This window comes from Trachypithecus francoisi, unplaced genomic scaffold (genome assembly GCF_009764315.1).
Source record: "Trachypithecus francoisi isolate TF-2019V2 unplaced genomic scaffold, Tfra_2.0 Lachesis_group9, whole genome shotgun sequence".
In the NCBI taxonomy this organism is placed as follows: domain Eukaryota; kingdom Metazoa; phylum Chordata; class Mammalia; order Primates; family Cercopithecidae; genus Trachypithecus; species Trachypithecus francoisi.
The window spans coordinates 49,709,933-49,733,675 of record NW_022681474.1 but is presented as its reverse complement, the minus strand read 5'-3'; the positions used below and the strand labels follow the sequence as shown (position 1 = coordinate 49,733,675).

At 42.6% G+C, this 23,743-nt stretch overlaps 1 long non-coding RNA gene across 3 annotated transcripts in view; it reads right to left on the bottom strand.

The window, feature by feature from the left end:
- The window catches only part of LOC117082135, a 34,479-nt gene extending 13,038 nt beyond the window's left edge, over window positions 1–21,441 (bottom strand). The window contains exons 1-4 of one of the 3 annotated variants that reach the window (XR_004436485.1): window positions 21,181–21,441; window positions 20,357–20,485; window positions 19,688–19,979; window positions 18,339–18,537 (exon numbers count right to left, since the gene is read on the bottom strand). This is a non-coding gene — a long non-coding RNA (uncharacterized LOC117082135). Of the gene's footprint in view, window positions 1–18,338; window positions 18,538–19,687; window positions 19,983–20,356; window positions 20,486–21,180 lie in introns of all 3 variants that reach the window. The other 2 variants (XR_004436484.1, XR_004436483.1) reach the window with 2 other exon arrangements.
- Window positions 21,442–23,743: the final 2,302 nt, after the last annotated feature.

Here is a 23,743-nt window from a genome sequence, read left to right as displayed (position 1 = left end):
GACCATGGTCAGTAAATTTGTTTGCTCACTTTGATTGAGAGAAGAAATAGAGGTATCTATGTGCACTGATTCATGGGCAATGGCTAATGGTTATGACTAATGGCCAGTGACGTGGAATGACAAGATTTGAGAATTAGTGACAAGGAGTTCTGGAAAAAGAGATGTATGTGTGAATCTCACAAAATGGGCCCTAATTGGAAGATAGTTATTTGTGTGAATTCACACCAAAGAGAATTCACACTAGGGAAATCCTCAATAATCAGGTTGACAAAATGACAAAATTGTAGATGTAGTCAACATCTTCCCTTAGCCACTAAAATAGTTGTTTACAGAACTCAAGAGTTGAAGTGGCAGCCAGAGCAGTAGGAATGAACAATATTTATGAGCTAAACCTCATAGGTTCTCCCTGGCCAATACCAAGCTAGACAACTTTGTGTGTGTGTGTCTACCAGCCAATGATAGAGAACAACATTGTACCCCCAATACAGTCACACTCTCCAGGGGAATCAACCAGCTATTTAGTGGCAGGTTGATTGCAATGACCCCTTCCATCATGAAAGGCCTTCCACTGGGGATGTGTTTGTACTCACTGGAGGGCCTTCTACCTTGGATATGAAATTGCCTTAATATCTTAATATCTCTGCCAGCATCACCAACGAAAACTTACAGAATATTATCCTTTTGTCCCAAACAACATTGTTTCTGAATATGGGACTCATTTACACATTGGTTTCCAAAGTGATTTTACCAACATTTGCTCCCACTGAACTTAGGAAGATGAGAGTCTCTGTTGCTCCACATCCTCATCAACACTGCTTATTGTCCAATTTCATTTATGGGTAAACAGTCTGTCATTTCCAGTGAAATTGACAGTGAGAATATCTTATAACTTAGCAATTTATTTCATCAGTATATACCCTAAAATGCTCTTGAGAAAGTTCATGAGAAGGTACTCACACAAATATTCAGAGCAACATTATTCATGTTAGCAAACAAATGGAATTTCTTTTTTACATAAACAGTAGAATCGAAAATGTTGGTACATTCACTCAATAAAATACCAGGCATTAGTGAAAATAAATGAACTAAAGTTATGTATTGCAGTGTGAATAAATCCCAAAAACATAATATTGAGTCAAAGAAAAATATATATATTATGATTCCATTTATATAAAGAACAGGAACTCTGTACATATTTTTTTAAAAAAATACAAGCAAGTGTTTGATTCTGTTTACAAAGGAGGAAAGGAATGGTTAACACAAAATTTAAGATAGAACTTTGCTATGAGAGGGTGGTGCAGTGGGTAGGGTACATGTGGGCTTCTCTGATACTGTAGAATTTGTCAAGCTGAGTGGTAGGTATATGTATATTCATTTTACTATTTTCTTTAAGCAATGCTTGCCAGAATATATGCTCTGTGTTCACAAAAACTTGTTCTGCAGGGTACATAGAGTTCCACATTTCCCAGCCTGCTTGCCTTTAGGGGAACCCATAACTTCAGTTCTAGTCAATAAAATGTGAAGGGACGTGAGGAGCATCGCTCCCACACAGAGATAGTAAAAACTATCACATGATCTCCTTGAGATCTTTTCCCTGTCATGTTGACTGAACCAGAAGATGGAGACAGCCTGAACCTCTTGGGTCACTGCTGAAAGGGGGTGCCCTGGAGAACCTCTGGACCTACAGTGAACTTTGTGTAAGTGAAAAACTATAATTCATGTGCTAAGCTACTGAGATGTAGACATTTGTTACTGCAGAAGAAATTAATCTTTCTTGTTTAATGCAGTGAACTTACATGATTTATTTATTTACCCTTGTGTACACAGTAAATTTACCAATATAAAAAAGAAAGCTCGTGCTTAAGGGAAAAACTTGGAGAGGGAAGTAGAATCACACACAGTTCCATCTCATACTAGGCAGGCTCCTTATTCAAATAACGACTTCCTGGAACCTCAGTTACTTCATTTAAACCTAATTGAATAATTATGCCTGCCTAATAGGGTTATCTGGGCATTAAACAGGATAATGTATTTCATTGACTTAGTAAAATGCCAAGTATCTATAGATATTAAATAAATATTAATTTTTGTTTTGTTCTTCTGTAAAAGGAAGAGAACATATAGAACAGGTAAAAGGAGAGATTAAGATAAGATTAAGAGATAAGATAAGCGATTAAGATTAAGATTAGTGTCTTGACTGAGCGAAGACTAAAGAAAATGTAGGCAGAAAGAGCTTAAAACAATTAGTTAAAGGGAAAACCCAAGTAAACCTCATGGCTGGGATAGTTAGGACTTTCCATGGCCCCCTCCCATCATCTGGTAGTGCAGTACTGGGAACATGATGAAGTGGCATCATTGTCTGTGGTAACTATTTGAGGTTTGTCGTCTCATGCCAAGGAAATCGAGGATGCAGGCACACAAGAAGTGAGTTTAAGAGTGGAGGTTTAATAGGCAAGAGAAAGAGAAGAGAAAAGCTGTCTCTCCTACAGAGAGAGAAGGGATCCCGACTGGGTCTTCCAGTTTTGTGGTGAAATGCATGGGGTTTCATAGACGAGCTCTAGGAGGCAGTGTCTGGTTTACATAGCACCCAAAAGATTAGTTGGACCAGGTGTGCTGTTTGCATAGCCTGTGAAGAAGCTGACCATCCCACCCTAATCTTGAATTATGCAGATGGGGTCTCTACCTAGCTGGTGCCATGTTGTCTGCCTTTTTACCACACACGGTGACAAAGAAAAAGAGCGAGGGAACCTCATGTTGAATATGCATGGTTTCCATATATTGCTTTTCTGTTGGCACAGCTGCTGGCATTTTGGCTTGCTTATTTATGCTTGCAGCTTGATTTCTCAGGCTGCTTTTTGGTACAAAAGAAATGATTTGTGGGCTGCTTTTTATTAAAAGGAAACCTTATCAAGGACTCTCTTACCTTCACTATCTGCCTAAATAATTTCTTTCTAGCTTCTGTGTTAATGAAGATCATCACAAGGGTGATGTTGAATCATGAATTACCACCCTGAAAGTTAAGACCACCAGAATGTCAAGAAATTCACTGTGACTTAGACCAAGGTTGCCAGAGTCACCTCCTTTCTGAGGTCATCTGGGTAGACCTGCAATGAGTGGGTTTCAGAGACCTCTTGAGCTGGCCTGTCTTGGGTCTGCCAGTTCTCAGCCACTGAGACAGGTCTCATTCTTCTCTACGAGCCTTTCCCTCTTTTCTTCTGTCCCCATAACAAGTCATCTCCTAGAGTACTACTTTCCTTGCAAAGAGCTGAGATATCTAGGCCAGTGGTTCTGAGTGTGCAAAAGTGTCAACTGGAAGGCTTGCTAAAACACAGATGGCTTGACTTCTCCCTCAGAACTTCGGATGCAGTAGGTTAGTCTAGGGTCCAAAAATTTGCATTTCTATCAAATTTCTATCTACAGTGATACTGAACCCCACTTAGAAAACAGTCTTTGATTTTCTCCAGTACTCAGAAAGTAAGAGATAGAAGGAGTTTCTGCCATATTAGAGGGTCAAATTCTCCAAGGGCACCAACCTTTTGGATATGCATTTTCCTGAGTTCTGTGGTGGGGGCTAATTGTCTGACCTCACAACTAGAAGTGATACTGGTGTTTGCATGGGTCCCTTTCAAGTGACTCAGTTAAATAGCAGAAAGTGATAGAGGAAACCAAGGAAGGGGACTGGAGCTGGACTTCTTTAAAAGGACTTTTTCATGAAAAAATCTGTTATTCTCTAAGAAGAAGCTGCTGCAGGCTGATTGTGGGAGTGACCATTTACAGGAAAGGAAAGGAGGCAATTCCAGGCACCCTGTGGGACCTTCCCAGCTCTAATTTCTCATTGTAATGAAGACTGATGGGTAATGGGATCAGCTTTTTGCCCAAGGGCCTGCATGGTTTTGTGGGAACATTTTCCCACTGCGGCACATTTGGTCTGTGGGGAGAGGATGGATGCTGGAGGCAGACTTGCTGGCAGGAAGCAAAGCCAGGCTGGCCTCTTGTCATCTGATTTCCTGTGTATGGGGCTGGCCCAAGGGAACCTCATGTCCTCCTTTCTACCCAAGGTCACAAGGAGCTGCCAGGGCTCATGACGGCCCCAAGTTATAGCCCCTCAGGGCAGACTCTGTGGAGAAATGTGACTCCATTAAAACACAGCCATCCTGGGGCAGCTGAAGCAGCCGATAATAGTCTTTAGATCTAACCCTGAAGTTTCAAGAAATTACTGAGAATAAAATAATGTCAGCACAATTTCCAAACAAACAAACAAATAAAAAACAACAACCTAGTCCTGGTCTAGGCCAGTTAGAGAAGCTAGGGTCAAGGAAATAACTGAGTTTTCCTGAGCACATTCTAAGTACCTGGTGATTTACATATGTTTTCTAGTTTGCACATTTAGGGCAATGCTGGAAACTAGATTTATCATCTTAATTATTTGAGGAAGTAAGCTAGGGTCAGAGAGGGTGATTGATTTGCAAAGTTTGATAAGTGGCAGAGTGTGGCTATGAAATATAAACTGGCCTGACCCCAGAACTGTGTCGTCGGCCGTAGACCCCTGCTTTCAGGAATGACAGGCTCGTTTTCACCAGAATGAAATAGAAGTAGGCCATTCGGGAATAAAAGGTCTGTACACATTGACACGTGCCTTTTATTTTCTAAGAAGGACCCACACATTTGCCAAACTCCACGCTTTTTTCCTGGTGCAAATGGGATATTCATCCCTAATTCTGAGAATCACCCCAAATGCCAACTTATCTGTAATAGCTCTTCCTCTGTAGCTCATGTTTCCTGGAATCCCGCCTTCTCAACATTCCTATAGCATTACTGTATCTCACACCTCATTCATTTATGTATTAATTTATAAACTAAAAATAAAATGCTTTCTTCCCTAAGGGCATAACAGAAACCAGCCCATTCAGAAGGCTTTGCCGCTGATTTCAATTAATCGCCTGACACTGCCCCTCCCGTTTTGTCTGATAAGAGACCACCCACCACGGAGCTGTTCTGGCCAGTCTACTAAGAATATGAAGTGAAGGGTTTTTTTGTCCTCTGTTTCATCTTTTGACATTAGGGGGCTGACAACTCCACCCTCAGATCATGCTAACACCGCCATTTCTTATACAGGGGTCCCATTAAGGGGCATAAAGTTCAATTGCACATGGACACATTTCTCCTTTCATGAATACTAATAACTCCTTCTATAGCTTATTAAATATGTATATTCAGTCACTCCGTTCAGCATGCATTACTGCTGTCCGTATCCCTCCCTTGAAGTATCTGTTCTGGTTTCCTTCCGGAAGCTGTGCTACCTAAGTTGTCAGAAAGGCCACCCTACAGGCTGCAAAACTTTGTGAGAAATAAAGCTCTCCTTTCCAAATTTATAAACCTTGTCATTCTGCATTTGACACATTTATTCAATAGACATTTATTGAGAAATATCTTTTCTATGCTAGATTTTTTTTTTCGGCTCTAGGGGCACAGAAATGCATAAGTTCCTGCCTTCCTGGACCTTTACACACACACACACATACACACACACAATATATATCTATTATATATATTTAGTTTGACTTCAACTAGTGAGAAGTGTTATGATAAAAAATACACCTGAGTGAGCAGCTCAAGAGTGTTTTGGAGGAAAGGACTTATTATAGAAAGAATGGTCTTAAAAGGCCTTACTGGAGAGGTGACATTTGATCAGACACCTAAAGTTATAGAGCAAGTGATATGACAATGTTTAGAGGAGAATATTCCAGGCAGAGTGAGTAGCAAATATGAGGGCACTGTGGCGGGAAAGAGTGATGTGCTTACAGTGAGAAGGAGTGATGTGTAGGGGCAGCATGCTGTCCAGTGTGGCTGGGGTGGAGTAAATCTAGGGGATCATGATTGACAATATGATGGCAAAAGCCAGACAGCTCCCAGCTCCCATCTTCCTAGCTCAACCTTGGGCAGGGCAAATCTCTTTTCTGAGCCCTGATCTGTTCATGAGTCAAATATGGACTACAATGCCTATTAGACTGTATTATTTGAGAGCTGAACCAAGAAAATGAGGAAAAGGCCTAACTTAAATAGACTCAATAATAATCTTCAGTTTTCTTCCTTTTTTCTACCCTTCACTCCTTCATGTTCTCTTTTGTTTCCCTTTCCTTCTTCCAAAAAAAAAAATCTTGCTGGTCCTTGAGCATATGGAAATGGTTTGATCAAGTTTCTTGCTGTCTTTATCAGAGGGAAAGTCCTTGGTGGCAGTAGAACCAGCCTGATGGTCTCTTGAGTGCTGAGTTCCATCCCGGAGGAGCAGGGAACAGAAAGGGAGTAGCTGCCTGGAGGTGTCATCAGTGAATGAGTCCCAAGCAGGTACTAATTAAACTGTATTTTAAGGGATATCTGGAATATTCTAGGGCATTCCAAGTAGGGCAAAGTGTATTCTCTGTGATACGCAAATAATGCCGTCCCTGAAAACTTCCATGCCCTAATTCTTAGAACTTGTGAATATGTTGCCTTACATGGCAAATGGGACTTAGTGAATGTGATTAAGTTAAGGATCTTAGGATGGTAAGATTATTCTGGCCCACTCAGGCAGGTCTACTGTCATCACAAGTGTCTTTATAAGTGAAAGAAGGAGGCAAGAGTATGAGGATCAGAGAGAGAACTGAAGACATTCATCTGCTGACTTTGAAGATGGAGGAAAGAGGCTGTGAGCCAAGGAATGTCAGCAGCCTCTGTGAGCTGGGAAAGGAAAGGAAATGGATTATCCTTTAGAGCCACCAAGGGAACACCACCTGGCTAACACCTTTGTTTTGGTCTCATAAGACCCATTTCAGATTTCTGGCCTCTAGAATTGAAATATAATATAATTTATGTTGTTTTAAGTCACAAAGTTTGTGGTAATTTGTTACAACAGCTGCAGGAACTTCATACATTCCAAAGAGAGAAAACTGGGAGCTGGCTCCAGAGAGGTTGTGTACTCTAAAGGGCTTGGTTCTCCATGCACTTCCTCTTGTAACCAGGACACGTATTAGTTTCCTTCTGTTTGTGTCTCAAAATTTTTTAACATCCAGCAAATAATGTTACTGAAAACCTGGTTACCTGCTTCTAAACCCTCCTCACACTGGAATTCTCCTTCCCTATTTTCCCTCAGACTTCATCTTTGTATTCATCAGACAATGTATAGAACCATTCCCAAGCCAGAGTTACTCTATGTCAGATATGTCACATGCTTAAATGGTCCCCAACTCTAATTCTTGCTTCAATTTTCACCCTGTTTTAAAACCCATCACCTCATTGTAGTTTCCCACATCAGATCTATACTCTCAGCTACCAGATATAGCATTGCAACTTGGATGTCCTACAGTAACTTCTACAACTGAATTACCCCTCAACCTCATTCCAAATAATCATGATGGGCCGGGCGCGGTGGCTCAAGCCTGTAATCCCAGCACTTTGGGAGGCCGAGACGGGCGGATCACAAGGTCAGGAGATCGAGACCATCCTGGCTAACACGGTGAAACCCCGTCTCTACTAAAATATACAAAAAAAAAAAAAATTAGCCGGGTGAGATGGCGGGTGCCTGTAGTCCCAGCTACTCGGGAGGCTGAGGCGAGAGAATGGCGTAAACCCGGGAGGCGGAGCTTGCAGTGAGCTGAGATCCGGCCACTGCACTCCAGCCTGGGCGACAGAGCGAGACTCCGTCTCAAAAAAAAAAAAAATAATAATAATAATCATGATGAATGGCAGAAACATCTTCATAGGAAGATAGTGGAGAAATTTCAGAGGCACACTTGGTTTCTCCTTCTCCATCCACCGTGATGTCTAGGTGCCCATGTGTTTATTGCTAGCCTTATAACATGTTTTGCAGCTATTCTTTTCTCCCCCTTCCACTGTCCAGAGCCATTTTATTTCTTTACTGTGTGCCTCTTGACTGGCCTTCTCCATCTGCCCTCAGTGTCCTCTAATTTGTCCTGCAGCTGAGTTACCCAGTAGGTTAGTGCCATGTCCATCTTGGGCTGAGCAAGTTACTCCCCGTTCGAACATGCCCAGCTGCATACATAGCAGTCTGTTCTTTGTCTGCCATTCCAAAATATTTCTGATTTGGCACCGGTCTACTTTTTCATATGAATCTGACCACATTTTCCTGCCAGCATACTGTGCATTGCCCTGTTCCTGGCAATTCATCAATCCTTGAATACACTCTTATTTTTCTGATTTCATGCCTTTATTCAGACTATCCTACATATGACCTCCTTTCTATTGAAGTGCTTCCCGTTTCTTCTAGACTCAAAGAAAATGCTAATACCCTTTTAAACCCTTATGAGATCCCCTGTCTATCTTCTTAATTAATGTGCCCCTGTTCTATTTTTCAATATTGAATATGAGAGTCGAGCTCCTCTCGTGATAAGAGTTGAGTCATTTTGTGCCTCATAATCTTTCGAGTTCATAGCCAGATCTTCTTTTGTTTAAAAGCATGTCAGGGATACTCAGTTTGTAGCCATTTTTTAGGGTTTTTTGAATGTTTTCGTATTAGCCACCCCTCCCCACCTTCCCATTCGGGGTTAAATGCCTGCCCACAGGGCCACCTTTCTCTCAAATGCAGTTTCACTCTTTGGGAAATGTGCTGGGCACCTTCCATTTGCCTCGCTCACTCTATTTCACACCCTTCTTCACCCTGCTCTGTGCGGCGAGGGGCTCAACTATACGGATTGTATTGATGGGTTCCTTTACTGCCTGGCTTTGGTTTCAGTTTGTCCAATAGGAAGCACCATTAGGAGACTGGAGGGTCTCGTAATGCAGGGTCTGGCATGTAGAATCCAGCAAACTCTTTTGATGGTAAGGGTGGGTGGGCTATGTGTAAGCAATTTCTGATGCTGCCGAGCCCTGCAGTAATGGTATGGTCAGCTGTCATTATTGTCATTCTTATGAACTTGTTGAGCAACAGTTAGCAGGCATCTCTAAAACACTACAGTTCTCAGCATATGGAGATTGCTTAGTAAATGATGGTGGAATCAAGTGGAATCAAACAATGGCTGAGTCCTTCTTTCTCCTATAGCTGTTAGAACTCAGAGACGTCTACTACTAGTGGCAGGATAATATACTTGGGTCATATAATCTCTTTTTTGCCCAAACTTCACTACTTTCCTATATGTGATAAAATTCCCCAAAGGCTATTCTGATTCTTTCTGGGACTGAGAGAGCATGGCAGTATTTGAATGGCAGTCCAGAAAAGGCAGCTTATCTGGGAAACAAGACTAGACAAGGCAAGAGGCTGCTGAGTAAGTGAAACAACCAGATCTCTGGGAAAGTGGAACCCCAGCTCTTGGCTGAGACAGACTGTGGATAAGCAGCTCCCCAGGAAGAACACTCCCTCAGCCTGGCACATAAAGCTGCCCATTCCACTTCAGCTCTGCAGACCATGCTGCTATTATTTATAGGGAAGAGAAAAGTAGTTGAGAGAGGTCCTAGGACATGGCACTGGGGCAAGTAAGTAGCATTTCTGATGAGTTGTTGCAGTGGAAGGCCAAAGTCTCTGGAAAGAATCACAATGAAAGTAGTCTGAAATGGAGAGAGATGGGTTAGCCCTCGATGGCTTTCGATGTGTGGTGCAATGCTGTCCTGAAGTGAATCCCAGTGGTAGTTCTTGTGTGAGCCTGGACCAGCAGCATTAGGGCTACTTGGGAACTTTTAAGAGATGCAGATTCTTAAGCCCAACCCCAGTGTATGGAATCAGAATCTCTGAGGCAGGAGGGCCCACTTGTGATTCTGAGGCTTGCTGGTATTTGAGAGCAACGAGTTAGAGGAATCTGTTGTTATCACTCCTACTGGTATACAGGGTCTACTAGTGGGTATTGTAGGCTAATGTGGGAGTAATGTATCCCTTCACTGCCTCTCCAGAAAGATGGCACAACACAGAGAGAGTTAGAGGCTTGGTGTGGGGATGGAGAAGGCATTTATATATGAAAAGCTTTGACTTCTCTCTTCAAATTTCATCTAAATCTTGTGTGTTAGAGTCTGTGATGACTGAAGGGAGAGATTCTCAGCAAAAATGAAAGGGTGGATAACAGTCCTGAAGGGACCCTGGGCTCCTGTATTCAAATTGGCACGCAGTGTTTGGCCAGCCCCCGGCTCAAGATTGCATGAGGGACCCTGAGTCATGTCTCACTGCTGAGACTGAGGAAGTGGAGAAACCTGCCTCACCTTCGGTCTCCAGCTATTGCAGAACAGAACAGACTTGAGGGAGATGCTCAGGCAGAGATAATCTCAGTATATGAGTCAAGACACTGGCATCAAGAAGCATCTCACAGCCCAGGAGCCACACGTAAAGGAAAGTAAATTAAAGGCAAGACGCTCAAGGACACATCATCAGCCCAAAGCTTCTGGCTCATGGGTCTCACTGGGTGGATGTAGCTCTGTTTCTGTGCACTGATGTTTGACATGGGACAGATGAGAATTAAGGCAGAGGCCAGTAGAAGCTCTGTTCTGCATCCTCAGAATCCCTCCGCTTGGTGGGTGGGTCTTTTATTTATTTATTTTTATTTATTTATTTATTTATTTTATTTTTATTTATTTATTTATTTTTTAAATTTTCTTCTAGAAAGAAAATTTGTCATCTATTTATGATTTATTGAAGCTAAAGGCATATGTGAGAACAAGTTTTATGATTAATTAAATGAAATTACTTGTGCATAATACTCATAATGATATTATCTTTGAATTCAAATTCACTTGAATCAGATTGATGACATTTTCAATCAGCAGATTAATTAAACTCTTTTGTTAATTACACATAAGTCAATAGTTTGGATTTTATATCAATCAATATACTGAAGCAACATCCACTTACTTTGCTCTGGAAAACTGCTTTGCTGATATTTTTCTGGTAGCTTTATTTTAGAAGTTGAGTTTCTTTTATTTTCTTTATATCAGGGGTCTCAATAGTTGGCTGATTTAGGTGTGAAAATAATTATTGCAGGTATATATATATAGTGTGTGTGTGTTTGTGTATGTGTGTGTATACACACACTTTGCTTCTTTTTTTCGTCATTGCGAAAGTCTTTCTTGGGTTCTGATAATTCCTTCAATGAATATTCTTGCAACTGAATTTCAACATTGCCATGCTCAGATTTTTTTATTAGTACAATGATGGAACTAGAACGGATGAAGTCTGCAGGTGCACTGCTGAACCTGATGCCTGTCTGATTTGAACTGTTATCTGCTGTTCTGCTTCCTATTTGCAAGCAGGGCAATGGCTAAAATGAAATCTTCTATTGTGTTTAACATTCTGAAGGACTGTTAGTTATTTAGATATCTTACCCTTCCTTTGATAATTTATCCCCTCCAACCCAAGTCCCATTTCTAGAGGCTTAATTCCTGATTAATTCATATTTGCATTGTAGATGGAGGCTGGGAGGAAAGTGAATAGTGTTTTTTTTTTTTTTTTTTTTTTTACTAATGAAGTGCAATTTTTATTAACTAGTGACTAATACAAGATTTGCTAAAGTTTGAAGTTTTTCTTTCTTTTTTTCTTTTTATTTTTTATTATACTTTAAGTTCTAGGGTACATGTGTATAACATGCAGGTTTGTTACATATGTATATTTGTGCCATGTTGGTGTGCTGCGCCATTCAACTCGTCAGCACCCATCAATTCATCATTTATATCATGTATAACTTCCCAATGCAATCCCTCTCCCCTCCCCCCTCCCCATGATAGGCCCCAATGTGTGATGTTCCCCTTCCCGAGTCCAAGTGATCTCATTGTTCAGTTCCCACCTATGAGTGAGAATATGCGGTCTTTGGTTTTCTGTTCTTGTGATAGTTTGCTAAGAAAGATGGTTTCCAGCTGCATCCATGTCCCTACAAAGGTCGCAAACTCATCCTTTTTTATGGCTGCATAGTATTCCATGGTGTATATGTGCCACATTTTCTTAATCCAGTCTGTCACAGATGGACATTTGGGTTGATTCCAAGCCTTTGCTATTGTGAATAGTGCTGCAATAAACATACGTGTGCATGTGTCTTTGTAGTAGAATAATTTATAATCCTTTGGGTATATGCCCAGTATTGGGATGGCTGGGTCATATGGTACATCTAGTTCTAGATCCTTGAGGAATTGCCATACTGTTTTCCATAATGGTTGAACTAGTTTACAATCCCACCAACAGTGTAAAAGTGTTCCTATTTCTCCACATCCTCTCCAACAACTGTTGTTTCCTGATTTTTTAATGATTGCCATTCTAACTGGTGTGAGATTGGTATCTCATTGTGGTTTTGATTTGCATTTCTCTGATGGTGAGTGATGATGAGCATTTTTTCATGTGTCTGTTGGCTGTATGAATGTCTTCTTTTGAGAAATGTCTGTTCATATCCTTTGCCAACTTTTTGATGGGGTTGTTTGTTTTTTTCTTGTATATTTGTTTGAGTTCTTTGTAGATTCTGGATATTAGCCCTTTGTCAGATGAGTAGATTGCAAAAATTTTCTCCCATTCTGTAGGTTGCCTGTTCACTCTGATGGTAGTTTCTTTTGCTGTGCAGAAGCTCTTTAGTTTAATTAGATCCCATTTGTCAATTCTGGCTTTTGCTCGTGTTGCTTTTGGTGTTTTAGACATGAAGTCCTTGCGCATGCCTATGTCCTGAATGGTATTACCTAGGTTTTCTTCTAGGGTTTTTATGGTATTAGGTCTAACATTTAAGTCTCTAATCCATCTTGAATTAATTTTCGTATAAGGAGTAAGGAAAGGATCCAGTTTCAGCTTTCTACTTATGGCTAGCCAATTCCCAGCACCATTTATTAAATAGGGAATCCTTTCCCCATTTCTTGTTTCTCTCAGGTTTGTCAAAGATCAGATGGCTGTAGATGTGTGGTATTATTTCTGAGGACTCTGTTCTGTTCCATTGGTCTATATCTCTGTTTTGGTACCAGTACCATGCTGTTTTGGTTACTGTAGCCTTGTAGTATAGTTTGAAGTCAGGTAGCGTGACACCTCCAGCTTTGTCCTTTTGACTTAGGATTGTCTTGGCAATGCGGGCTCTTTTTTGGTTCCATATGAACTTTAAAGCCGTTTTTTCCAATTCTGTGAAGAAACTCATTGGTAGCTTGATGGGGATGGCATTGAATCTAGAAATAATCTTGGGCAGTATGGCCATTTTCACAATATTGATTCTTCCTATCCATGAGCATGGTATGTTCTTCCATTTGTTTGTGTCCTCTTTTATTTCACTGAGCAGTGGTTTGTAGTTCTCCTTGAAGAGGTCCTTGACATCCCTAGTAAGTTGGATTCCTAGGTATTTGATTCTCTTTGAAGCAATTGTGAATGGAAGTTCATTCCTGATTTGGCTCTCTGTTTGTCTGTTACTGGTGTATAAGAATGCTTGTGATTTTTGCACATTAATTTTGTATCCTGAGACTTTGCTGAAGGTGCTAATCAGCTTAAAGAGCTTTTGGGCTGAGACAATGGGGTTTTCTAAATATACAATCATGTCATCTGCAAACAGGGACAATTTGACTTCTTCTTTTCCTAACTGAATACCCGTTATTTCTTTCTCTTGCCTGATTGCCCTAGCCAGAACTTCCAACACTATGTTGAATAGGAGTGGTGAGGAGGGCATCCCTGTCTTGTACCAGTTTTCAAAGGGAATTTTTCCAGTTTTTGCCCATTCACTATGATATTAGCTGTGGGTTTGTCATAAATAGCTCTTATTATTTTGAGATGTGTTCCAACAATACCGAATTTATTGAGCGTTTTTAGCATGAAGGGCTGTTGAATTTTGTCAAAAGCCTTTTCTGCATCTATTGAGATAATCATGTGGTTCTTGACTTTGGTTCTGTTTATATGCTGGATTATGTTTATTGATTTGCGAATGTTGAACCAGCCTTGCATCCCAGGGATGAAGCCCACTTGATCATGGTGGATAAGCTTTTTGATGTGCTGCTGAATCCGGTTTGCCAGTCTTTTATTGAGGATTTTTGCATCGATGTTCATCAGGGATATTGGTCTAAAATTCTCTTTTTTTGTTGTGTCTCTGCCAGGCTTTGGTATCAGGATGATGTTGGCCTCATAAAATGAGTTAGGGAGGATTCCCTCTTTTTCTAATGATTGGAATAGTTTCAGAAGGAATGGTACCAGCTCCTCCTTGTACCTCTGGTAGAATTCAGCTGTGAATCCATCTGGTCCTGGACTTTTTTTGGTGGGTAGGCTATTAATTGTTGCCTCAATTTCAGAGCCTGCTATTGGTCTATTCAGGGATTCAACTTCTTCCTGGTTTAGTCTTGGGAGAGTGTAAGTGTCCAGGAATTATCCATTTCTTCTAGATTTTCTAGTTGATTTGCATAGAGGTGTTTATAGTATTCTCTGATGGTAGTTTGTATTCTGTGGGGTTGGTGGTGATATCCCCTTTATCATTTTTTATTGCATCTATTTGATTCCTCTCTCTTTTCTTCTTTATTAGTCTTGCTAGCGGTCTGTCAATTTTGTTGATCTTTTCAAAAAACCAACTCCTGGATTCATTGATTTTTTGGAGGGTTTTTTGTGTCTCTATCTCCTTCAGTTCTGCTCTGATCTTAGTTATTTCTTGCCTTCTGCTAGCTTTTGAATGTGTTTGCTCTTGCCTCTCTAGTTCTTTTAATTGTGATGTTAGAGTGTCCATTTTAGATCTTTCCTGCTTTCTCTTGTGGGCATTTAGTGCTAAAAATTTCCCTCTACACACTGCTTTAAATGTGTCCCAGAGATTCTGGTATGTTGTATCTTTTTTCTCATTGGTTTCAAAGAACATCTTTATTTCTGCATTCATTTCATTATGTACCCAGTAGTCATTCAGGAGCCGGTTGTTCAGTTTCCATGTAGTTGAGCAGTTTTGATTGAGTTTCTTAGTCCTGAGTTCTAGTTTGATTGCACTGTGGTCTGAGAGACAGTTTGATATAATTTCTGTTCTTTGACATTTGCTGAGGAGTGCTTTACTTCCAATTATATGGTCAATTTTGGAATAAGTGCGATGTGGTGCTGAGAAGAATGTATATTCTGTTGATTTGGGTTGGAGAGTTCTATAGATGTCTATTAGGTCTGCTTGGTGCAGAGATGAGTTCAACTCCTGGATATCCTTGTTAACTTTCTTTCTCATTGATCAGTCTAATGTTGACAGTGGAGTGTTGAAGTCTCCCATTATTATTGTATGGTAGTCTAAGTCTCTTTGTAAGTCTCTAAGGACTTGCTTTATGAATTTGGGTGCTCCTGTATTAGGTACATATATATTTAGGATAGTTAGCTCTTCCTGTTGAATTGATCCCTTTACCATTATGTAATGGCCTTCTTTGTCTCTTTTGATCTTTGATGGTTTAAAGTCTATTTTATCAGAGACTAGGATTGCAACCCCTGCTTTTTTTTGTTCTCCATTTGCTTGGTAGATCTTCCTCCATCCCTTTATTTTGAGCCTATGTACGTCTCTGCATGTGAGATGGGTCTCCTGAATACAGCAGACTGATGGGTCTTGACTCTTTATCCAGTTTGCCAGTCTGTGTCTTTTACTTGGAACATTTAGTCCATTAACATTTAAGGTTAATATTGTTATGTGTGAACTTGATCCTGTCATTATGATATTAACTGGTTATTTTGCTCGTTAGTTGATGCAGTTTCTTCCTAGCCTCGATGGTCTTTACATTTTGGCATGTTTTTGCAATGGCTGGTACTGGTTGTTCCTTTCCATGTTTAGGGCTTCCTTCAGGGTCTCTTGTAAGGCAGGCCTGGTGGTGACAAAATCTCTAAGCATTTGCTTATCTGTAAAGGATTTTATTTCTCCTTCACTTATGAAACTTAGTTTGGCTGGATATGAAATTCTGGGTTTAAAATTCTTCTCTTTAACAACATTGAATATTGGCCCCCACTCTCTTCTGGCTTGTAGAGTTTCTGCCGAGAGATCTGCTGTTAGTCTGATGGGCTTCCCTTTGTGGGTAACCCGACCTTTCTCTCTGGCTGCCCTTAAGATTTTTTCCTTCATTTCAACTTTGGTGAATCTGGCAATTATGTGTCTTGGAGTTGCTCTTCTGGGGGAGTATCTTTGTGGCGTTCTCTGTATTTCCTGAATTTGAATGTTGGCCTGCCCTACTAGGTTGGGGAAGTTCTCCTGGATGATATCCTGAAGAGTGTTTTCCAAGTTGGTTCCATTTTCCCCCTCACTTTCAGGCACCCCAATCAGACGTAGATTTGGTCTTTTTACATAATCCCATACTTTTTGCAGGCTTTGTTCATTTCTTTGTCTTCTTTTTTCTTTTGGTTTCTCTTCTCACTTCATTTCATTCATTTGATCCTCAATCACTGATACTCTTTCTTCCAGTTGATCGAGTCGGTTACTGAAGCTTGTGGATTTGTCACGTATTTCTCGTGTCATGGTTTTCATCTCTGTCATTTCGTTTATGACCTTCTCTGCATTAATTAGTCTAGCTGTCAATTCTTCTACGCTTTTTTTCAAGATTTTTAGTTTCTTTGCACTGGGTACGTCATTCCTCCTTTAGCTCTGAGAAGTTTGATGGACTGAAGCCTTCTTCTCTCCTCTCATCAAAGTCATTCTCTGACCAGCTTCGATCCGTTGCTGGCGATGGGCTGTGCTCCTTTGCAGGGGGAGACGCACTCTTATTTTTTGAATTTCCAGCTTTTCTGCCCTGCTTTTTCCCCATCTTTGTGGTTTTATCTGTCTCTGGTCTTTGACGATGGTGATGTACTGATGGGGTTTTGGTATAGGTGTCCTTCCTGTTTGATAGTTTTCCTTCTGACAGTCAGGACCCTCAGCTATAGGTCTGTTGGAGATTGCTTGAGATCCACTCCAGACCCTGTTCGCCTGGGTATCAGCAGCAGAGGTTGCAGAAGATAGAATATTGCTGAACAGCGAGTGTACCTGTCTGATTCTTACTTTGGAAGCTTCCTCTCAGGGGTGTACTCCACCCTGTGAGGTGTGGGGTGTCAGACTGCCCCTAGTGGGGGATGTCTCCCAGTTAGGCTACTCAGGGGTCAGGGACCCACTTGAGCAGGCAATCTGTCCCTTCTCAGATCTCAACCTCCGTGTTGGGAGATCCACTGCTCTCTTCAAAGCTGTCAGACAGAGTCTTTTGCGTCTGCTCAGGCCTCTGCTGCTCCCCCTGTTGTTTTTTTTGCTGAGCCCTGCCCCCAGAGGTGGAGTCTACAGAGACAGGCAGGTTTCCTTGAGCTGCTGTGAGCTCCACCCAGTTCCAGCTTCCCAGAGGCTTTGTTTACCTACTTAAGCCTCTGCAATGGCGGGCACCCCTCCCCCAGCCTCGCTGCTGCCTTGCGGTTAGATCGCCACAGACTGCTGTGTTAGCAATGAGGGAGGCTCCGTGGGCATGGGACCCTCCCGGCCAGGTGAGGGATATATTCTTCTGGTGTGCCCGTTTGCTTAAAGCGCGGTATTGGGGTGGGAGTTACCCGATTTCCCAGGTGTTGTGTGTCTCAGTTCCCCTGGCTAGGAAAAGGGATTCCCTTCCCCCTTGCACTTTCCTGGTGAGGCGATGCCTCGCCCTGCTTCAGCTCTCGCTGGTCAGGCTGCAGCAGCTGACCAGCACTGATTGTCTGGCACTCCCTAGTGAGATGACCCCAGTACCTCAGTTGAAAATGCAGAAATCACCGGTCTTCTGTGTCACTTGCGCTGGGAGTTGGAGACTGGAGCTGTTCCTATTCAGCCATCTTGCTCCACCCTCTCTATTTTTATTTTTTTGAGACGGAGTCTCGCTCTGTCGCCCAGGCTGGAGTGTGGTGGCCGGATCTCGGCTCACTGCAAGATCCGCCTCCCGGGTTTACGCCATTCTCCTGCCTCAGCCTCCCGAGTAGCTGCGACTACAGGTGCCGGATCTCGTCTGGCTAGTTTTTTTGTATTTTTTAGTAGAGACGGGGTTTCACCATGTTAGCCAGGATGGTCTCGATCTCCTGACCTCTTGATCCGCCCGCCTCGGCCTCTCAAAGTGCTGGGATTACAGGCTTGAGCCACTGCGCCCGGCCTGGGTGGGCCTTTTATTGGGAATTTTGAATAGATGCAAAATGTTGATCATGTTATAGTTGGCACTCTGCTGGCTGTGGGGGCTATTTGGAGATCTCCAGCTGATATTCTGGTGTTATTTAACAAGGGGATCCAAGAACAATCAAATTTGCTGAAGATGCCATTGACAAGTCACCTTTCCCTCCAAGGGCCTCCCAGGAAATATGTGTGCAGAGATAAAAGCCAAGCGAAGCAGCACTTTATGCCTACCATAGTTCCGATCAACTATGGTGAATAAGTACAGAATGTTCGTCAGAATTTATGGAGATTCCTGACCTTGGACGGGCCATCTGCCCTGACCACCTCCATCTGAAAATCTACCTCTGTGTCTTGGAACTCCATTCCACAGTTCTGGGAGGTCACACGCAGGATGCAGTAGAGTGGAATGCCAGAGATGGGAAGCATTTCTCACAGGAGACAGATGCTAGGGAATGCAATTGAGAGGAAGAAGGAGAGGCACACTCCCGTGGGACCCCCTAGAGGTTGTCAGAGATCCAAGGCACTTCTATTTTTGAGGTTCCTGATATATCAAAAACACAAAGAAATTGAAAAGAAGGTCATAGAATTTATAGATATTACATGCTTACTTTAAACAAGTTAGTGTCTTCAACAAAAATAAGGCAAAGATAAAATTGTACAATATAATCCCAGAATTAAAGAAACAAAACAAAACAAAAAAATCTCGTGTAGCTGATATTACAAGATGGTGCTCCAGGAGGCCTGGTGTGGGGATGGAGAAGGCATTTATGTATAAAAAGCTTTGACTTCTTTCACATTTAAAGTTGTGTGATGGGTGTCTTCTTTCTTCAGCCAGCCGAGTTAACTCTATGACTGTGTGTTATTGTACTGAACATAAATGTGTGGGTCAAAAAGCGTGCATTGGAAGTCTCTGTATCATCAGAAGCATTAACTGAATGGCTTTTCTGTTTTGCAACCCTTATGATGGACTCAGACCTGTCCCAGCCGAATCTTCCTTTTCAGTGTGACGGGGAAGATGGCATCCAACACAGAGACCTGAACTCAGCATATGGCCACACATACTGGGCAGGCCTGTCCTACCAGAGAATGGTAGGTGATTCCCACCTTCACCCACCCAAGGGGAAGGACTAGGAAGCAGGAAGAAGAGCCTCTATTTCCTCTCTTAAAAGCAACAGAAGGCTGGGTGCAGTGGTTCACGCCTGTAATCCCAGCACTTTGGGAGGCCGTGGCGGGTGGGTCACGAGGTTGAGAGATTGAGACCATCTTGGCCAACATGGTGAAACCCCGTCTCTACTAAAAAAATACAAAAAACTAGCCGGGCGAGGTGGTGGGTGCCTGTAGTCCCAGCTATTCGGAAGGGTGAGACAGGAGAATGGCGTAAACCTGGGAGGCGGAGCTTGCAGTGAGCTGAGATCCGGCCACTGCACTCCTGACTGGGTGACAGAGCGAGACTCCTGTCTCAAAAAAAAAAAAAAAAAAGCAAAATAATAAGCAACAGAAGCCTCATGGTGAGCCTCACATAATCCTCACTACCAAGAGAACAAAGAGATGCAACATCTTGTTCCAGATCACAAAAGGAAAAGCAACTTGGCTGAACCAGGACTGCCCTGGCTTGTGATTGCTCTGTTCAGGGACTTCATTGCTAACATTCCTGGATATAACCATATCTCATTTGTGCATCTTGAGCTTACCTGGCATTCAATGCACACGTTAAATTTTTGTTGGTTTTTTTTATGCAAGAATCTATTTGTCACAGCTTCATTTCCTTTCCGGCTTCCTCAACAGCTCCATTCACTATGGACGTCATCTGAGAGTCAGGAGGATGACAGACTTGGCTGCTGAAACATTTAACTGCTTCCCTAAGCATCTGAAGCCTCCTGGGAAGGTTTCACTGAGAGAGGTGGGAGACAGGCAGGGTGGGTCTTCCTTGCTTCTGTGCATTTGAGCTCAGGCGCTGGCCCATTTATCTGCTGCGGTGAAGCTCTACTAATGCAAAATACATTCAGCACAGAGTGCCCCGGAGAGCAGTGAGGATAATAATGCCACTATTCATTATTTTAAAACAAACACAATTTGGAGTGTGGATCTATCTGGAAGTGTGAAATTGGTTTCTCTTAAAGAGCAACTGGCAAGGGAAGAACATGTGACCAGCCCAAGGGCAAGGAATTCCACCAGGGGCAAGCAGTGTAGTGTCACAAACTACAAGCTGGCCCTGCCGGCTGAGTCGCAGTCACAATTGATGTTGGAATATTATAAGAGATACCTATCATCCACTGAGGACCTATTAAGTGCTCTGTGTGCTTGATCTCATTGTCTCCTTACAACTACCCTATGCCATAGACATTATTTTTTCCCATTACCTATAAGAAGAGACTGAGGGTCGAATCAGTGGACAGCCTTGGCAGAGAAAACTTCATTCCAGACTGTTGGGACTTCAAGGCCATGCTGTTTTCATAGTACTTTGTTGTAAGTGCAGAGGTAACACTGAACTGTGAAACAAGACACTCCAGCTTTCACTCAGAGCCAGGAAATGGTATGAGAAACTAACACATGCAAAAAGGAAGAAGTCCTTCCCACTGAATAAGTCAAAGCTAGATCTGACTTCCAGCTTGACCAACTCTAGGCACCAAAAATAGTACAACATTGGATAGGTTGTTTGCCAGTTCTGCCCCATTTCTCCCATCTGTGAAAATGGGATTTGAATAAGATAAAAGCTATACTCTTAAAGGTCTTAATTTTGCTAGAATCTTATGCCAGCAGGAATGTTTTTCACTGACCCATCCAGGCACTTACATGTTTAAAAAAATCCCCACACTGGCTGAGTGCAGTGGCTCATGCCTGTAATCCCAGCACTTTGGGAGGCCGAGGCGGGCGGACCACGAGGTCAGGAGATCGAGACCATCCTGGCTAACATGGTGAAACTCCGTCTCTACTAAAAATACAAAAGTTATCTGGGCATTGTGGCGGATGCCTGTAGTCCCAGTTACTCTGGAGGCTGAGATAGGAAACTGGTGTGAACCCAGTACTGGCTGAGTACTGGCTAAACACACCACTGCACTCCAGTCTGGGCAACAGAGTGAGACTCCATCTCAAAAAAATAAAATAAAATAAAATAATAATAATAAAAAAGTAAATCCCTACATTGAGTAGGAACCCAATCTAGAACCACAAGGCTAGAAGGTACCTTTAAGGAGAGGGTGGCTCAAAGCCCCACCTGATTATGAGATTTCATTCACAGAAGCTTCAAAAGAAGAATCTGCTCTGGAATTATGTGTTTCCTGGGAGCTCTTGTCTTACAGTCATTTGGAGTTTTCTGTCCTTGTTTGATGGAAGAGTATTGAGTTGAATTCACAATGCTGCTCTTGAAAAGTTGTTTCAGAGATCATGTGACTGGTGTGGGGTTGGCCTGTCTGGACTTGATGTCTTGATGTGATCTTACCCTGAAGTCCCACTCCACTCTGCTGGAGATCTTAAAGATCATTGTGATGCAATGGAGAAAGCATGGTTTGGAATCACACCACTCTGGGTTGTTCCATCTTCTGTGTATGCACCCATCCTGGGCAACCTGCCCAACTACTTGGACCTTTGGCCTCTCATCTGTTAATTGGGAAAACTGAGGCAGCCTTACCGCTTGAGCATTAGATGGGGCAACTGCATTAGATGCTGGATGTGAAGCAGCTGACACAATGCCGGACCCAGGGCCAGTGTCCTTTCCCCTCTTCATGCCCTTCAGTAAAAAGATTCCTCCCCTGAGACATGGTTCCTGGACTTGGGATGACATCTGGCATGGTAAAGTCGTAAGAGCTCTGTCTCTGAAAGTTTTTGGGGGGCCATTGGTCCTTTTGAGAGCAAAATGAAATTCGTGAACATTTTTCCGAGAAAAGAATCACACTGAGCTATTAATGCTGACGTTCACTTTTAAGAATCTCCTCCCAGAATCTCAGTCAGGCATTTCAGGGGTCTCCCTGCCTTTAGAACTGCCTGTGATTCAGTCCACAGGAAACAGGCAAACCTTTCCCAGACCTTGGGAAACCTTCAGCGAGAGAAGAGGCTGAAGGCCAGGCCGATCGCCTGCTGGCCTTTCCTAATTGCTTTTCTTGTGCTTGTGTGCGAATGTGCTCTTGTTAACCTGTACTTCCTGTACCCCATGGCCCTGGCACCTCCTGTCTGATCTGTGACACCAGCAGGAGCACAATTAGTCAGGAAGAACAAAAGCTCTGAGGTGCGTAGACTCAGCTCTGACCTCACCAGATGTTCTGGCCTGTTCGTTTTCATGTAGGTTTCTGGAGCACCCCGGAGGCTGCTGGCTACTCCTCTCTAGAGCACTCCCTGGTACACTGAGGTGGCCGCATTCCTCTATGTTCAGTTATCCTGTGCAGCTACAATCATCTGTCTGCAGGCACTTCACTCACAACAAAGCCAGAGATGCCCATTTTATGAGATCAAGGCTCCTTTATTTATGACATGACAGGAGAACAGAACAGACTGCTACGCTTTAACGCGAGAAGAAGGGCCTCTTGATTCCAGGCCAGCCCTGTGCATGTGAAACCTGGCAGCTCAGGCAGCAGCATCTCTGAATGTAGGGAACAGCCACTGGCAGCTTGCTCAAAAGGGCCCTCTCCTGGGAGGAGGTGCCTCCAATTTGGCTAATTGTCTGGCTCTTTTTTCCCCTAGTCCAGAGGCTCCGTACCTGGGTCACCCTTGATGACACCCAGTAGATTCGAACATAACACCTCATTTCTGGAGCTTCTTGGTGACAGCACATGTCACTTTGTCCTTTCTCCATACTACTCTGTGTGTCCTTGTCCCATGCACAACAGACCTGGATTACAAATGTTTTCATCTTCCCAGTAGCCACATGCAGCCCCTTCCATCTTCCCAGCAATCTTCTCTTTCTCTAACCTTCTCTAGCTCATTACCCTGTTATATTTTTATCTGTAGATCTTACCATCCTCCGAAGGTCTATTACTTATTTATGTCTTTACCTGTTTATTATCGCTCTTGCTAAAGGATAAGACCATGAGAGCAGGCCCCATGTCTCTCTTGTTCACGTTCTATCCCCAGGGCAAGGACTAAGTGCACAAAATCAGTTCTGTTGAATCAAGAGTTTGTGGCAAATGCAGTGATATATTATTATATGGATTCAAACCTTTCCCCTGGGCCTTGTTTTGCCGAGAAATTTATTCATCCTGGAGAGAAGGATTCAGGAAGCTTTGCAGATGGCAAGACAGATTAGTTATATCTCTGAGATAAAATGTAGTGCCACAGGAGTGGACTACACATTACAGACACTGTGTAGGTTTGTGGGTTCACGCAATTGTTTTGTTTGCCCTATTTCTGAGCACCTAGATCTATAATTGTTACCCACTTGCTCTTCCCAAATCTCAAATTCACCTTCAATCACAGACATGGAGTTTCAGACTCCCTAGAGGTGGCTCTGTGTGCCATATTGTGCAATCCAATGGCCAACTGTTATTATGCAGCTATGATGGTGCCCACAATGATGGTCACGGTCTCACTGACATGCCAGTGTGGGTCTTGTGGGCAGGATCTTGGAGCGATAATACTTCCTTTTTCAAAGTGTGGTGTAAGAAGCCATGGTGGTTCATACTGTTCTCTGTCCAGTTGCCAGGAGAAGCTGGGCCAATTCTAAGCATATGGGGTCTGCAATGGTAATGATGTTGGAGATGATGATAATGATAGGTAAAGTATATGGAGCATTTGTACTGTGGTAGCAACTTTGCTGA